The sequence below is a fragment of the Schistocerca cancellata genome, chromosome 7, assembly GCF_023864275.1.
Source record: "Schistocerca cancellata isolate TAMUIC-IGC-003103 chromosome 7, iqSchCanc2.1, whole genome shotgun sequence".
In the NCBI taxonomy this organism is placed as follows: Eukaryota; Metazoa; Arthropoda; class Insecta; order Orthoptera; family Acrididae; genus Schistocerca; species Schistocerca cancellata.
This window is the reverse complement of record NC_064632.1, coordinates 466,739,905-466,757,609: the sequence shown is the minus strand read 5'-3', so window position 1 is coordinate 466,757,609 and position 17,705 is coordinate 466,739,905. Positions and strand designations below refer to the sequence as shown.

The window sequence follows — 17,705 nt, the reverse complement described above, 5'->3', positions numbered from 1 at the left end:
GAACAATTTTTTCCTGACGGCATATGGGTAAAAGCCTGTGCAATGTGCGGTGCTCTGGTTACTTTACCTTGCAGAAACACCAGGTGTGACTGCTAGTTGTAGCTAATGGCTCCGCACAACATAAGGCCTGGGGCGGGACCTGTGTGTGTGTCCGGGGAATATGCACTCAGAAATAGGCAGCTCACTCACCAGGTCTACGCCGTATACCTGTACGTCCATCTCTCGGACACAGACAGAAGCTACTCTGACGACTGAAGACAACAGAGTGCCATTCCACTCTCAAGTCAGTACTCTCACTAAACCAGAGTAGCCGTGCTTGGAGGTGTCGTGGTGTCGGTGTCTACCTGGCCAGACGCGTATGTGATCTTGTTGTTGTTGTGGTCTTCAGTCCTGATATTCGTTTGATGCAGCTCTCCATGCTGCTCTATCCTGTGCAAGCTTCTTCATCTCCCAGTACCTACTGCAACCTACATCCTTCTGTATCTGCTCAGTGTATTCATCTCTTGGTCTCCCTCTACGATTTCTACCCTCCACGCTGCCCTCCAATACTAAATTTGTGATACCTTGATGCCTCAGAACATGTCCTACCAACCGGTCCCTTCTTCTTGTCAAGTTGTGCCACAAACTCCTCTTCTCCCCAATTCTATTCAATACCTCCTCATTAGTTATCTGATCTAACCATCTACTCTTCAGCATTCTTCTGTACCACCACATTTCGAAAGCTTATATTCTCTACTTGTCCAAACTAGTCATCGTCCATGTTTCACTTCCATACATGGTAACGCTTCATACAAATACTTTCAGAAACGGCTTCCTGACACTTAAATCTATACTCGATATTAACAAATTTCTCTTCTTCAGAAACGGTTTCCTTGCCATTGCCAGTCTACATTTTATATCCTCTTTACTTCGACCATCATCAGTTATTTTGCTCCCCAAATGGCAAAACTCCTTTACTACTTTAAGTGTCTCATTTCCTAATATAATTCCCTCAGCATCATCCGACTTAATTCGACTACATTCCATTATCCTCGTTTTGCATTTGTTGATGTTCATCTTATATCCTCCTTTCAAGACACTGTTCATTCCGTTCAACTGCTCTTCCAAGTCCTTTGTTGTCTGACAGAATTACAATATCATCGGCGAACCTCAAAGTTTTTATTTCTTCTCCATGTATTTTAATACCTACTCTGAATTTTATTTTGTTTCCTTTACTCCGTGCTCAATATACAGATTGAATAACATCGGGGATAGGCTACAACCCTGTCTCACTCCCTTCCCAACCGCTGCTACCCTTTCATGTCTCTCGACTCTTATAACTGCCATCTGGTTTCTGTACAAATTGTAAATATCTTTTCGCTCCCTGTATTTTACCCATGCAACCTTCAGAATTTGAAAGAGAGTATTCCAGTCAACATTGTCAAAAGCTTTCTCTAAGTCTACAAATGCCTTTCCTTAATCTAGCTTCTAAGATAAGTCGTAGGGTCAGTATTGCCTCACGTGTTCCAACATTTCTACGGAATCCAAACTGATCTTCCCCGAGGTCGGCTTCTATCAGTTTTTCCATTCGTCTGTAAAGAATTCGCATTAGTATTTTTCAGCCGTGACTTATTGAACTGATAGTGCGGTAATTTTCACATCTGTCAACACCTGCTTTCTTTGGGATTGGAACTATTTTATTCTTCTTAAAGTCTGAGGGTTTTCCTGAAAGCAGACCATTGTCAATGGTCCTCAGTACCTGAATCTCTTCCATGGATGAGGCGTGGTCGGCTACTGTTGCTCGAACTTTGCGTCTACCTTGCGAGTCTCCACTACGCGGACGTCCAGAACCTGGTCTACAGGGGTGGGAATGTTCCACAGATCACTGCTGAAAGCAGCATACACCACCGATACATGGTGCCCAAAATGTGCAGCAATCCGTGGATGTGTCCATCCAGCTTCTAGCGGACCTACAAAGCGACCTCGTTCCAATGGCTGCAGTTGTTCAGCAGGAGTACGTACGCATCTGTAGAGCATGGTTGTACCCTAGACTGACTGTAGCAATCACCGTTCACCACTAAACTCAGCAGAGTTACTGTGTGCTGAGAAAAAAGAGAGGGCGGACACACGAGCCCCCTGAGCGCTGTCTCATCCTCGATGACAGTGACAGATGAATCACTAAGACTATGAATCATTTAGACTACAACCTCTCAGTATGCACATATTATACCCTGGTGCCACTGAACACAGTCCTTGAAGGTGTTGCATTTTTTTTTTGCAACGCTGTATGTCTCGCATTGTATCCGTCATCAGGTCATTTAACTGTCTTAGCACAAGACTTACCCTCTGAATGTTGCATCTTGAAAAGTATAAAATGTAACGAATAACAAATGTACAAATAATGAACGTGGAACTCCCAATCTTAAAAAAGAGTGAGCTTGTTATGACGTAAGAGCTCCGTCAGAATTGACGCTAAATTAGACATTTTTCGTTGCCGCGTTTGAGGAACTGAAATTACTGACCTATCTTTGCAGACGAGGAAGTATTTTAAACTATAGCGGACATTCTGTAAGATAATACATTATTTATCAGATGACAGCATTGAAAAAGATATGGTGTAAACTTTTGGAAATTCGCAAGAGGTGGACGTTTAAAAGGAAAAGCATAACCAGAATTACCAGAAACTTGTTAAAGTGTGTAACTTTATTAAGTATGAGGATACTGATACCATAAGTATAGGCTCCTCTGAGGAATAACGCGTAGATAGTGTGGGGATACGGGAAACCGAAACGCGATTTGGGGCACGACAGAACGAAAGAACTTGGTCAACGGCGAGGTCATTACACACCGAGCACATGGAGGAAGGTTGGAGACGGAAAGGGGCCTCGTCCAGTGCAGATGAACTATCCTGGCGCTTACCACAGACGATTTCGAGACACCACGGAGAACCTAAGTGGATAAGTCCTGACAGAGATCTGAACCCCACTCCTTCGGACGTGAGCCCGGCGCGTCAACAGCTGCGCCACATCAGTCGGTGAGACGGGACGGAGTTCAGAAACCTGGACACAAAATGAGCTTTTTTTAGTTGAAATTTGAATTCCGGCAACTGTACCATTCAGGCTTCTCGTCGCTTTTGAAATTTCTACTAACTTTCGCCTTTTACCTGTGCTCATCTAACAAATTTCAGTCATTTACGAAAATCACATTTTTTTACCTAAATTGTATTATAATGTACAAAAAGAAGCCATAGTCATGTCCGATGCGAGATTAGAATCCACGATCGCCGCTTTTAAATTAGAAAATATTCCCTGCAGTTAGCACGCACAACTTTTGATCTCACTCAACCAGGTGATGCAGTGGTTAAGTCGCTGCAGAAGCATTCAGATCAAAGTTAGATCATCCATATACCGTGATTTTCCTACAGCACTTCGGCGAAAATCGGGATGGTACCTTCAACAGGCCACTATCACACCTGTGCCCTTATCTCTCCTATTCAGTTAATTCTTTGTGTCTGACTTTATCTCTCTCGTTAATATTAAATATTCTGAGTGTAATGCAGCAAACGCCTCCAAAAACTGAGGTCTCCCGGAAGCAACTGAGAAAATACAGCGAGGAGACAGCCCCCTATCAAACTACAAATAGAACATCGACCGCCCCGCAGGTCACAGTGCACCACGTGTCTGTCAGTCGGACCTAAACCATCTCAAGCCGTAACACTACTAGGTGGCAGATAGATTCCCAAAGCCACAGAGTCGACTGCTGACGCCAGCGGCACTGGAAAACGAAGAACCACCCCTGCCGGAGGATTGAAAGGTAGTTGTTTACAATACTTGCTGCTGTGGTAGGATGCATGCGTAAGCATTTTCTGCTACACACTCTTCGATGTATGACATGGACCAATGGATAGTTGACATTCGACACTGCAAGGATGCAGTTAATATATACTCTGAGAATCACTATAAAGTGCGTGGATAAAATACTTTTTAGTGTACGAACCACTGAAGTTCCTCCCCAATACATTCTGATGAAACGTGGAGTCAAGACTATTTGTAGCCTCAATGCGAGCTGCTATTTGCTTAATTTTATCGTTGCGGAATACGTAAGTAGGGGCAGGAGAATATTCGTAGTTTCTATGTACGAAGTTTCTTGAAATTTTCTATGTGTACGACGTTTCTTGAATTTCCTAAGTACGTCTCGCGAGATGTATAGCTTTATTCTTGGAGTGCTGAGAGTTAAAATTTTCCAACATTTCTGTTACATTCTCTCACAAGTGAAATAAGCTGGTGGTCATTCGAAACGTACTTCTTATTCATAAGCAGTAGGATGGGGACACTAACAGTCTTAACTGCGGTTATTATACATTCCACAATCGTTATTAGCATGATAAAGCTCTGCAACAATTATCTTCCTTGCTCCTCTTCTCATTAAATAGACGTTAAGGTTCGGACAAAGGCAGGAGATATTCCGTCTGCCTACAAGCGAGATAAATATGGAAGGATAAAATTACGGGCCCTCTACATCGAGGTCACTGGAGACGAGATACTAGTTCGGTTGGACATGGATGAGAGGAAGGTAGCGTCCACCAAAATACTCCGTGTGTCACTTCCCTCGCGGAGAAGTCTACACGGTGTGTGGCGAGGACACGGAAGCTGCAGGTGTTATCCAACATTAGTCATGCCCTTCGATAACATGAGCGTACACATTGATAGTTAAAAGGTCACTACCCGTCGTTAAGTCAAATCTGACAACATCGAAGGCCCTGATGTTGAAATAAAACACTCTTCCCGGTGCAGCAATATGCTTTGTCATTTTACATGGACTTCTTGGGAAATTGCGCAAAAATTGGAAGTAACAAAAATATGACGAATGAACTACCTGTCGTGTGGGCCCTTGTTGATGACGCCCCCGACCTTTACTATTCTCTGCTGTGCAATGTCAAAACATTTCAGGATTAAATAGGATGTAACACATTTATATCACACCCCGTATCGATCGGAGTTTTGGGAGTCAACGTATACTTTATATCATTACAACAGTTAATGTTTGTTGGAATCAATATCTGCTTGGAGCTATATTTTCTGCCCCACGAAAGGAACGAAAATTTTACCACAATTGAATTTCTTGACTGTATTAGACTTTAAGTACGACTTCAATTGACGTGTTACTTATTGCCTCGCTCAAGCCTATGAGCTGGATGTCATTTCAAAGGACTGCGTCACCTGTGCCACAGACTAACTAGGTAGCGTCAGAGGCTGTCATGAATATAGCGACGCGTTTTGTGCTGTCCAAGACGATGATGAGGGAGGAAGGGGAAGGTAAAACTCGGTGCCAGCCGAGATCCTCCTCCTCTCAAATATCACCAAAGAAGCCACTATGGGACTATATTGGTTCTTTTTTGTCCGTGACTTCGACGAAAATATATTTATATTATTATTTTAATGTTGTGGCAGCTGAGTTATCGTCACAACACAAAATAATTAAATCTGAATTACAATCCATTTTATACATTCTTTTAAATTTTCTTTGTTTATGATATAACTAATCTTGTGACTGAACACATTCTGGAGACGACAGGATGAAGATCTTATGCAGATGGGCAACCAAACTGCCATGTCCAGTAATCAAGCGGAGTATGGCTATTGCTTCTCCTCTTGGTCCATGAGGTTTCTCCAGATGATTCCCTCGGATGAAGTTTTAATGCTTCTCAGAAAGTGATTTTTGTATCCTTTTGGCTAGAAAATCTTCTTTCTCATTACCATCCAAGTGACAGTGAGATTGTATCCACAGAAATGCAATTGCCTTGTTCTTCCGTAAAGAAGATTTAATTACTTGTCATACTTCCTTGATTTTAATGATTTTTGGATTTTATGTGAGCTCTTTGCTACTTATTTCTTTTGACTTGTCTCGCAGTTCATTAAAGTGAAAAGTGAAGACTCTGACTCGATGCTGTGTAATAAACTTCGTATATTGTCTTAAGAAAAGAATAAATTTTATCTAGAGATATGTACCTCTAGAACTTAGATTCTGATATAGACATCTCGTATATCTTATAAATTACAGTCATGCTACCGTTCGACGCTTCACTAAACTCCACCATAGCAATTTTCACAGCATACGAGTTTATTGTCACTTGATCCTTTTCCCCAGACGAACGCAGAAATGAGGAAATATTCGTCCTATCGTAGCTACACATTCTCATTAAATGTTTCTCATAGCTACGCTCTGTTACTAAGTTCTTTAAACTTAGCATGTCGTAGAACGTATTTGGAGTGAAGGTACTATTGGCCCAACAGTCTTCAGACTGAGCAAACACTTCGGAAATTAAAATCTTTTTCCTAAGTTAATTTATAACTGTACAAAACAACCTGCGACGCCGTCGGGAGACGAACGACAGAATAATGCTGTGAAAAAGTATGACCCCCGAGAGGGTTACTTCCAATACATTTCTACCAGACGAATATGTTTCTGATTGTCTAGTATGTTTCTACCTGTACATTTGAGCGCAATGGTCATGCGGTTCTAATACTACAGAAAACGAAAATGGAGCTGTACGTTAGATATTTCTGGAAGAAGAGGGTGAAATTTTCAGGAGGTTCAAGAACGTGAAGAACTGTAAGTTACTAATATAGCCAACATAGTAGTATCTCAATGTCCTCACAGTAACTACATATCCTCTTGCGTCCAAATACCGATTGACCGAAATTTTAAGCAAAAATTCGTAATTTTAAATGAACTATCGCTGTTGGAATACTGCGCGTTTAGAATTAAATGTAATCAGTCCGAATCCTGTCCCTTATACACCAGTTTCAATCACGCCCACCTTTTGTCTTCTCAATAGCTGTGAGAATGCCCATAATTAGCCACACATGTTTTTGTTCGGTGTCCTTCGACCCGCAGATAACTGGATCGAATTCTAGCAGTAAGAATGTAGTGGCGCGAAGTACCGACCATCAGACTTCACACTCATATCCTGGTATCAACTCCATACATTTCTCCAGTGTATCTCTGAGTGACAATGCAGGTGATGGTCAATTAAAAGGGGATGTTAGTCTAACACGAAAAACGTATTTATGCTACAAAATAACATAGAACGTCTCCTAACGTAGCTTAATGTAGCAGACTGTTTGCTGTTGCTGATATCTGTTCTTGGTTTAGCAGGAGCTGGGTAGATTCAAAGATGCAGCGTGTTCAGAGTAACGACACTGAAGCCATATTTCACGGCAGTGTGTCCGAATCTTGTCAGAACATGTGCAGTTCACCACCGACTACGAAGGAGCAGTGTTCGTCGTTGTATTGTAGCAGGCCGGCCGGAGTGGCCGAGCAGTTCTAGGCGCTGCAGTCTGGAACCGCGCGACCGCTACGGTCGCAGGTTCGAATCCTGCCTCGGGCATGGATGTGTGTGATGTCCTTACGTTAGTTAGGTTTAACTAGTTATAAGTTCTAGGGGACTGATGGCCTCAGAAGTTAAGTCCCGTAGTGCTCAGCGCCATTTTTTGTATCGTCGCATCGTTCCCTTGTGATCCATGGTGGATTGGACTTTTCATGACAACTTTTAAAGACATAGCTGAAAACACAAGACCGTTGTCGTTATACCGAATTTGCGGCATCCGCTGAATCTATCCAGCTGCTGTTCAGCACAGAACAGATACCAGCAAAAGCAGACTGCTACAAAAGTTTAAGATAGGACAGATTTTTATCTTACAACATATGAATGTGTTTTGCGTTAGACTTAAGCAAATAAGGCACCAGGTGATGATCGAAAAACATATACGCGTAGTGCTGTGCCCATATAAGCAATAAACTTGTTTGATTCAGTAATATAAATCAGAATTGCAATCGATCAGCTGAACAACTCTTTACACACATTCGACGAAGCAGTTCTGTTTTGTGATTCACAGCAGCAATATCGGCAGTTACCAGCACATAAAGTCCACAGATCATTAAAGTTAAGGATAGGGTATTTTGATTCAGATGCCTTGATACTTAAGCCCATATGAGGTAAGTTTATACGCATAATCTCATGTGGTAAGGAATGTTTCAGTGGTCTGAAAGTGATGTAAAAGGATGTGGCTTCTTAAATAAAACAGTCTTCTTCAACCAGTGCGTGATAAGACAAGGACTCGGCTCCCGCGTGATGGTGCAAGAGTTCACTCAGCAGTGGATGAGTATTCTCTTCCGCAACTTGTGGATAATTTTATCAGGAATTACTGCCTCCCAGGCAAACTCACCAGGAAGTTTCTCGGGAGTGCATCCTATGGATATCTTTGTTCTCATAGATTTGGCGAGAACATTTCCATTTACTACTACCAAAATGTATTCCAGTGTTTAGCTGGGTGAACTCGTTTTCGGAAGAAGCCAGTTTCAAAACTGTGTTAGGACGTGATGTTTCACGTTTTTTTATGGTTATCTTCAACTGCTGGATTGGTTTCTTCCTCCACTCTTTTCCATCTCGGTTAATGTTCCGTCTCTAATGAACTAGGTGTTGACAAGACGTTACAGTCTAACCTTTCTTCGTTCAGTGCAGAACAACCTTTGTTCTTCTATGCCTTTGATTACATTGTTATAAGCGTAAATAGGCTCGTGTTACAAATGGTTTCGGATATCTTGCATAATACAGTGTTAATTGCCCCGCTTATTGGCGAGTGTTAGTGACTCATCATTTCTGAACATGTGTTCAGTTTGCTACTACAGGTCGCTCAAGAATACTAAACATCAGTTTGCAAACCTAGACCTAGTTCACATGAGTTTAAAAGATCGCACGTTTCTTTGTTTACTACTGGATGTCATATCGTGTGTCCGATTAACAGACCTACAGAATAAATGCCGCAGTAAAACGCGAGGGTAGACCGGGTGTTCGTGTGCTAGCACTAGCAGAAAAGAAATGGAAATTAGTGTTTGGCGTCATTGGCCGGGAGGTCCCTTTCGGGGCAGATCCGGCCGCCTTGGTGCAGGTCTTATTACACTCGAAGCCACACTAGGCGACCTGCGCGCCGGATGGGGATGAAATGATGATGAAGACAACACAACACCCAGTCCCTGAGCGGAGAAAATCTCCGACGCAGCCGGGAATCGAACCCGGGCGCGTAGGACGTCAATCCGTCACGCTGACCACTCAGCTATCGGGGCGGGCTTGCTAGCAGAAGAAAGGTTAGGATTAAACGGCCCTCGACGACAGGACATTGGCTTCAGTAGGTACAGAACAGCACTGGCCGTCTTGTTTTCAAAGAAATCACCTCAGCTTTTGTCTTAAGCGATTTTAGGAACTAACGGCAAACTTAAACATGGGTGGTAGCTTAAGGGGATTTCAACATCGTTCCTTCTGTATGCAAGTCCATTTCTTAACCACTCCGCTACCACAAATGGCTCATCCCAAAAAAGTAAGTTGTTACTGTGAGATATAAAGAAAAGTAATTAAGAATGTATTTATTATTTCCAATAAGGCGCTAAACTTGTTCTAAGTAATATAACGAATCATTTATTTATATCAAAACTAGACCGACTTGTTGACAGGGAGAGTTATCCGCGACCGTTGTTTATTGGAAATACACTTATTTTTCGTCTGTCTGGTTATATTGACTCAAACTGACCAGCTTCGGGCAGTGTTTCTGATCTCTAGATCTGTTAAAAATATAAAAATAAATAACAGCTGGGTTCTAATCATATGTTTACAATATCACAGAGCTAAAAATATATCCGTCTAATTAAAATACAAAAGTTATCTAATATACAATTTGTCGCAGTAACCAGTCTTAACGGAAAACCATCAGCTTCAATTCTGTCACTGAAACGGTTCTGTCAAAATTGGTTGCTTTAACTACGAGAAATGGTATGTTAAGCAACATTTTCATTCTAGTTAGATAGAATTCTTTTTTAGTTCTTTGATATTGCAAACAGGGACTTAGAACTCAGTTATCGTTTACTTTTGTACTGTCTGACAGACCTAAAGATGGGCGACACTGCCCGGAACCGGTCAGATAGAGAAAATAAAAATAGCGATCGACAGACGGAAAATAAGCGTATTTTCATTTATTTGTAGACGAATAATCTACTACACAGAACTATTTTGACTAGTTACACAGGTCGGGCATGGATGTGTGTGATGTCCTTAGGTTAGTTAGGTTTAATTAGTTCTACGTTCTAGGCGACTGATGACCTAAGAAGTTAAGTCGCATAGTGCTCAGAGCCATTTGAACCATTTTTTGAACCTAGTTACACAAAACAACGTAATTACTCAGCATAAACATCCCACATCTCTAAATATTTTATCACTTTGCTGCGCTGCAGCTATCAAAACGTCCTTGTGAATGGCGCTAATCAAATTCCAAAGATTTCGGCTAATTTAAAATTGCTAGGCGCTAAACAGAGTGGTCATTGCACTTTTTGCCGATATCATGTTACTGCTGTACGAGCAGTAACTCTTATTAAAACGAAAAGCAAGGACCTTCTGATTACAGCCACAATCACAGAAAATTTCACGTACATACTCGAGAGTATCTGTTCACAGCGTTGTCAGACGTTAATAAAATAGTAGATGGCATAAATATGGCTTGTTGATCGTGGAACTAATTGGATGAATCAACCATCCAAAAACACAATAAAATCTTCGTCCAATTGAACTCAAACCCAAAAGAACGAAGCTTTTCGGTGAGTAAATTACTAATGTTTTGGGTATCTCGAATTACTGGCGTAGCGTTCTTCAGCATGGATCCATCAAATTTTTCAAGTTCGAGGCCAGTGCGGTGTGTAGAAATGGAACTGATGGAGCAGAGCATTGGATGACAACGAATAGTTCTTAAAAAGTTAAAAAGATAAACCCATATTAATAGAATAATTAATCAAATACCACACATTTGATTTTGTGTAAATGAATAAAATTTCGATTATGGCGTGGTCTTCAGTGCACGGTCGCTGTGTTTAGTTAATGTGCCAAATTCTGCAATGCCATCAAACTGTGGTAAACCCGAGAATCCCCGAGCAATAGCGAAAACTCTCGAGGTCGACGAGCAATGAGCACTGTAACTTGACCTACTGCTTCGCCTCGCCTTGCTCTATAGCTCCACAGCAAACTGTCCTCATATGTAAAATCTCACAGAGTGATTTGGAATATAATGACTTCATTTATCTATTCCTGTCTATGATCAGTTCAAATTCTCTCCAAGTCTTTCAGGATTTCCCGATTCTCTTATACTTTCCTGGAAGCACACCTATTTTTTTCAGGTAAAAGCACATTTTTTAATTTTTCCCTATACATTGAAGTCGAAATATAGCTGTTTAATAAGCTAAGTTTAGTGTGTATTTGTTTTTAGTTCTTGACTACGTTCTTTTAACTAAGAAATTTTAAAATTGTATTTCGGTTTATAACTCATTGGTTAGTAATGACATCATGCAGTCAGAAGTGGGTGGAGCCTCCATTATGTATAGTAAGACGTGCACTGGTTTCTCCAGTAGTGATTCTCCAACGGAAAGAGTTTCCTACTCAATGGTAATTCATCGTTTTATAGCTTTATAACTTTATGTATTTTCTTTAATGTATGGAGCCCTCTAATTAAAGCTTTGTATACAACTTGTAGGTCTGAAGATGACCACAGTAGTGGTCGAAACCGGCCACCTTGGTAAATAAATCGTGATCAAGACTGTTTTTAATAGTAAATATTTGTAAGACATTGATCATTGCCTCTCCCATAATGTATTCAAAAGTAATTGAATTATCTTATGATTACTGTACGCAAGGCTGACGAATTCACCACAGAATTCCCTCGTTTTGGGTGTGAATAATGTCATTAGTGAGGCTACTTACATATAAATTTTAGCACACTGGACAAATCCCGCGAACATGTATAAGTATTAAGCTTATGAGAGCAGAAAATTTATGTTTATCATCTTTCATGACATTATACGCGCGAAAATAGATGTGGACAATAAATAGTTTATGTAATCTGGTAAATCTAAGGTAACAAGCGCTGTATGTCAACATACAGCTTCTTTATTAAATTTTGCTACCTTTCTACCATTTTGTTCTCCGTTGACACTCATCCACAAACGTCAAATTTCTTCGCGAGAGTACCTGGCCAAGCAGCGATGAGCCAAGCATTTGGCGGTATTGCGAGGCGTCCTTGAGCGTTGCCTGGGTAACGCACTTCTGTTCCACACCTCACTTCACAGGCACTTTCTCGCCTTCGGCCTCTTACCGCTTGGCTTCCGGATTTCAAAACCGGACTTCGCGTGAGGTGTAGAACCTAAGATACTTATAAGGAGAAAAGCGTTTGTTTCTGCGGGATTATTACACATAACATTATTGGTCTCTTGTAATGGGAATTCAGCCGCATCCCGACAACGTTAGTTACACTGATAAACTAAAGCCTGACGCCAACCGCATCACTAGGCTATGTAGGAAATAAAACGGTGTGTGCTAGATCGCTGTCATTAAGTACCATTTACAGCGTACTTGTGCAGGGGAACTCAAAGAGCCAGATAAATTGTCAGGAATGTCGCGGCGTCGTAAATGTATGCAGAGAATAACTGCTCAAAAGAAATGATGCACTTCTTGCCCGGGATGGAAGCAGCTGTTGACGTTTTTTCCGTATTTAAAAACTAAATTTGGTTTTTTAAACTCTACCTTTTGCAAAATGCAACTGTATTTATCCAGATACCTGTTTGTTTCGACATCTATTTCGGTCTTGATTTATTTCTGTAAAAATATTATACAATTATTCATAGTTGTTTTTCTCTCACTTGACGCTTCCTAAAAACTACAACGTGTACATTTTTGATTGTAAAAATATTTCTATCTGTACAGGTCTCTTGTTTTTAGGTCTTTTTTTGTTTGTGTGTGTGTCATCACGTAGCCGGCAGAATTTGCTTTATGAGTTATTAATTCTGGAATGCTTTTTGGATAGTACCAGTGGTTGATGTCCTGTACTTACGTTTTCTGTCTTGATGCGCATCTTTGCTGTTTATTGTGAAGGTATGCAAAACAGGGTGTGTAACTACATGCACAACAGGGAGGAAAATGTAAGCATAGAAGAGACATCACGACTACTCTCGAGAGAGTATTTCGAGTATTTCACATTAAGCAAATTCTTCCAACCAACGGCCTTGCCACAGTGGGAACACCGGTTCCCGTCAGATCACCGAAGTTAAGCGCAGTCGGGCTGGGCTAGCACTTGGATGGGTGACCATTCGGTCTGCGAGCGCTGTTGGCCAGCGGGATGCACTCAGCCCTTGTGAGGCAAACTGAGGACTTGATTGAGAAGTAGCGGCTCCGGTCTCGGAAACTGACATACAGCCGGGAGAGCGGTGTGCTGACCACATGCCCCTCCATATCCGCAACCAGTGATGCCTGTGGGCTGAGGATGACACGGCGGCCGGTCGGTACCTTTGCGCCTTCATGGCCTGTGCGGGAGGAGGAAATTCTTCCAGCTACTTTGCAGATGACATACTACTAAACCATAAAATAGCTTAAAAACAAGCCGACCTGTACAAATTAACTATCACAATTAATTTAGTCCTCAGGTGAACAATCAAAATATAGTAAAAAATACACAACCATGAACTCTGTATAACATGTTTATAGGAATAAATCGAAAGCCACAGAAGATGACACTTAACGTGTCGAGACATACGTGGGTAAATAGAAAAAAATAAATACATCGTGTTCTGCAGATGGCGTAGTTTAAAAATCCAGATCCGAACATGCACAATCATAAGAATCTATTGTATGTTTGACGAATACATTTGTCTACAACTGTTAAAAAACTACGACGGAATAGCTTGACACAAACAACATGAAAGATTTATTTATTTATTTATTCGCGTAGTTCATGGTCTAATAGTAGCCTTCCCAGTTGATGCAAAAAGTATAGGTGACATGAGTGAGCTGACATATCGACGATTACTCTTGAATAACACTAAGGAGGCCGTCGAGCGTAAAGCCCACACCCGAAGGAAGAATCATTCATCACCAGTGTCACATGCTCATTCCACGGGACATTTTGGAGAGGTTCCCTGATTTAAGTCAGAACCTTTGCTCAGGGTGATCACTCAAGTATTCTCTACACGGCTGATTAATGGTGTACTTGTGAGTATTGTGTCGAGTTCTTTCTACGACCAGCCAGGTTGGAGTCCGGGCAGCAGGTTCACGTAACAGCAAAACTAGCTGCATCTGAAAAAAGACGCACGCGTCGGTCGTGGAAATACTGTGCATAGTATGGAAACCATCTCAACAGAACGCTTGGAAATACACCTTTAATTTGCTCCGAGTTTCGAGAAGTTTAGCTACGTCTTATCCTCCACTAGCTGGCCAAAGAATGGAAATGAAAAATTCTTCAAGCACTAGGATTCGAAACGGGTACTTCTGATAAGAATGCGTATCGGGTAGCATGTGTTAACAGTTGAAAGTGGACTTGGGTAGCTGATCGCCAACTATGCACAGGCACAATGCTTGAGGTTATTTGTTCAGCTTTGAATGCTAAGCCTTCTGAAGTTCCATCAGTTTTAATGTATTACTAGCCATAGTCACTATCCTAAAAAGAAAACTGTGAAACAAAATTAGTGACCTCCAGAACGACCAATCAGAAATCACACACATATTAAATCACTTTTTCTCACAGGCTACAGGATGTTAACTATTACAGGACATGGGGAAACCTGTTGTCGTACACTTTGGGGTGAAGTTTAATGAACCAAATAACTGCAGTATTAACATTTATTTTACAAATGCAGTATATTCCTGAGCTCACATTTACATGGAACACATATAAAAATACTAATTGTACAGTTCTACGCAAGGAAGCAAGTCCAACGTACCAATCTGTTGTCAGCAAATGATTGAGTAGATTTAGGTAGAGCAACATAGCCGCACAGTTACTCACACACGAAGATTCCAAAGTAAATTTCATCACTTCCCATTGCTAAATGAATAACAAAAGCTAGCTTGTGAGTCACAGCGAAATGAAACGTGACAATCAACTGAGCATGCATGCAAGGCCTAAGGAACATTGCATCGTTCTTCTTAACAACACAGGAACTGCAGTATCGTATTTATCCGCCGATACCAGGCAGTGGCTTTAAGACCCCGCCAGGGTAGCCGAGAACGCTAACGCGCTGCTTCCTGGACTCGAGTAGGAGCGCTGGCCCCGGATCGAATCCACCCGGCGGATTAACGACGACGGCCGGTGTGCCGGACAGCCTGGATGTGGTTTTTAGGCGGTTTTCCACATCCTACTAGGTGAATACAGGGCTGGCCCCCACGTCCCGCCTCAGTTTGAAACACATTCACACTCTTTCCCGATTTCCACTAGACGCAGACAGTTGGGGTACACTACTTCCGTCCCGGGGGGCATGGGGTGGTGGCAGGAAGGGCATCCGGGCACCCCTTAAAATTAACCATGCCAATTCCGTACTTAACCCTGCCGACCCTGCGCACAATGCGGGATAAAGGTAGTAGCAAAAGAAAGAAAGACCATGCAGTGACTTTCGATTAAAATGTCGTTCCCTATACGGAAATTACATAATGTGTGTACGAATACAGGTTGTAGACATATGACTGACGACATACGGAAATTTGGGTCTGGCCCTGAGTCGTGCTCGGGTACCCAAATAGTAAGGTGACCACTTGCGTAAAGTGGAAAATCCTGTTTCAAGTCTCGGTCCAGCGCAAATTTTCATTGTCGTCATTCCCCTATGCAGCTGACACTTGTCCGTATTCGCAACTACGATTCCATTTCATGAAATATTGAAGACGGCGTCCCAGCGTTCGGATTCGAAAACGGCTAACGGCGAGGCTGCACCCCTGTAGACGCGTAGCCGCATATGGCGACAGAGTGTACTGCCGATCTGACACCACCGGAGTTAGCTTCGAAAACAACGTTCGACTGCGTTCCCAATCTGCTACTGCATAGGTAAACCAAGAGCTTCCATTTCAGTTTGCCTAGTTACACGCATTTCTTATTATACCCACATTCACTCAAAGTGGACGTCCATCCATGTTCGGGACAGGCAGTAACAGGTACATGTTGTGCTGACTGTCAGTTGTAATTCAGGTGAGAATAAAGACGCACAAATTCAGGTTCTCAACGTGATCATCCTCACCAACATGGAACCTTATGAGTGTGGACAACACGAGCAAATACAGGCGGAGAAAAGATACTCTGCTGAACTTGATAAAATAAATAAATAAATAAATAAACACGAAAGGTATGAGAGGGAACTGTTCGTTGGAGCTAGACACATGGGACGCTACATTTCGGAAGCCGTTAGGTAATTTAATATTCGGAGACCCACAGTGTCAATAGCGTCTTTAGAATACCAAATTTCAGGCATTACCTATCAAAAAATGGCTCTGAGCACTATGGAACTCAACATCTTAGGTCATAAGTCCCCTAGAACTTAGAAGTACTTAAACCTAACTAACCTAAGGACATCACACACACCCATGCCCGAGGCAGGATTCGAACCTGCGACCGTAGCAGTCCCGCGGTTTCGGACTGCAGCGCCAGAAGCGCTAGACCACCGCGGCCGGCCATTACCTATCACCACGGACAACGCAGTGGCCGACGGCCTTCATTGACCACCGAGAGCAGCAGCGTTTGTGTTGAGTTATCAGTGCTAGAAGACAAGCAACACTGTGTGAAATAGCCGCAGAAATCAATCTGGGACGTACGACAAACGTTTCCCTAAGGACAGTGGTACGAAATTTGGTGGTAATGGGCAAGGGCAGCAGACGACCGACGCGAGTACCTTTGCTAACAGCACGACTTCGCCTGCAGCTCCTCTCCTGAGTTCGTCACCATATAGATTGGACCCTAGACGATTAGAAAACCGTGGCCTCGTCAGGTGAGATCCGATGATTTCAGTTGGTAAGAGCAAATGGTAGGGTTCGAGTGTGGCGCAGAGACCATGAAGTCATGGACGCAAGTTGTCAAGAAGCCACTGTGCAAGCTGGTGGTAACTCCATAACATGTGGGCTGTGTTTACATGGAATGGACTGGGTCCTCTGGACCAACTGAACCGATTACTGACTGGAAATGGTTATGTTCGGCTACTTGGAGGCCATTTGCAGCCATTCATAGACTTCATGTTCCCAAACAACGATGGAACTTTTATGGATGATAATGAGCCATGTCACCGGGCCTCAATTGTTCGCAGTTTATTTAAAGAACATTCAGGACATATCGATAGAATGATTTGGCTGCCCATATCACCTGACGTGAACCCCATCGAATGTTTTTGGGACATAATCGAGAGGTCAGTTGGTGCACAAAATCCTGCACCGACAATACTTTCGCAATTACGGACGGCTGCAGAGGTAGCGTGGCTCAGTATTTTTGCAGGGGACTCCCAACGACTTCTTGAGTCAATGTCACGTCGAGTTGCTGCACTGCTCCGGGTAAAAGATGTCCGACACGATATTAGGAGATATCCCATGACTTTTGTCACCTCTATGTAAAGTACAGCCAACTGTTAACTGGCAGAATACTCTAGATTATTGTCAACACTATTTTCTCTGTAATTTATTTTAAATGCTTGTTAGCATGCTATCTCGCTTAATGAAAAGTATTCTAATGTCATTAAGGCTATTGCTTCCGAATTTGGACTAAGCGAGGTGGTATGGTTGTCGGAACATTGAACATGCATGTGGAAGGAACAAAATCGAAACGCCTGACTAGCCATCCAGATTTGTTTTCTTCGGCATCCCATAATCGATTAAGCTGAAAGGTTCAGATCTT

The 17,705-nt window shown here is 42.2% G+C and overlaps 1 protein-coding gene and 1 pseudogene across 1 annotated transcript in view; one reads left to right on the top strand and one right to left on the bottom strand.

The window, feature by feature from the left end:
* The window catches only part of LOC126092425 (ATP-binding cassette sub-family G member 1-like), a 325,835-nt gene that overhangs the window by 229,980 nt on the left and 78,150 nt on the right, over positions 1–17,705 (bottom strand). The window lies entirely within an intron of this gene.
* On the top strand, positions 13,065–13,181 carry LOC126093151 (5S ribosomal RNA; annotated as a pseudogene).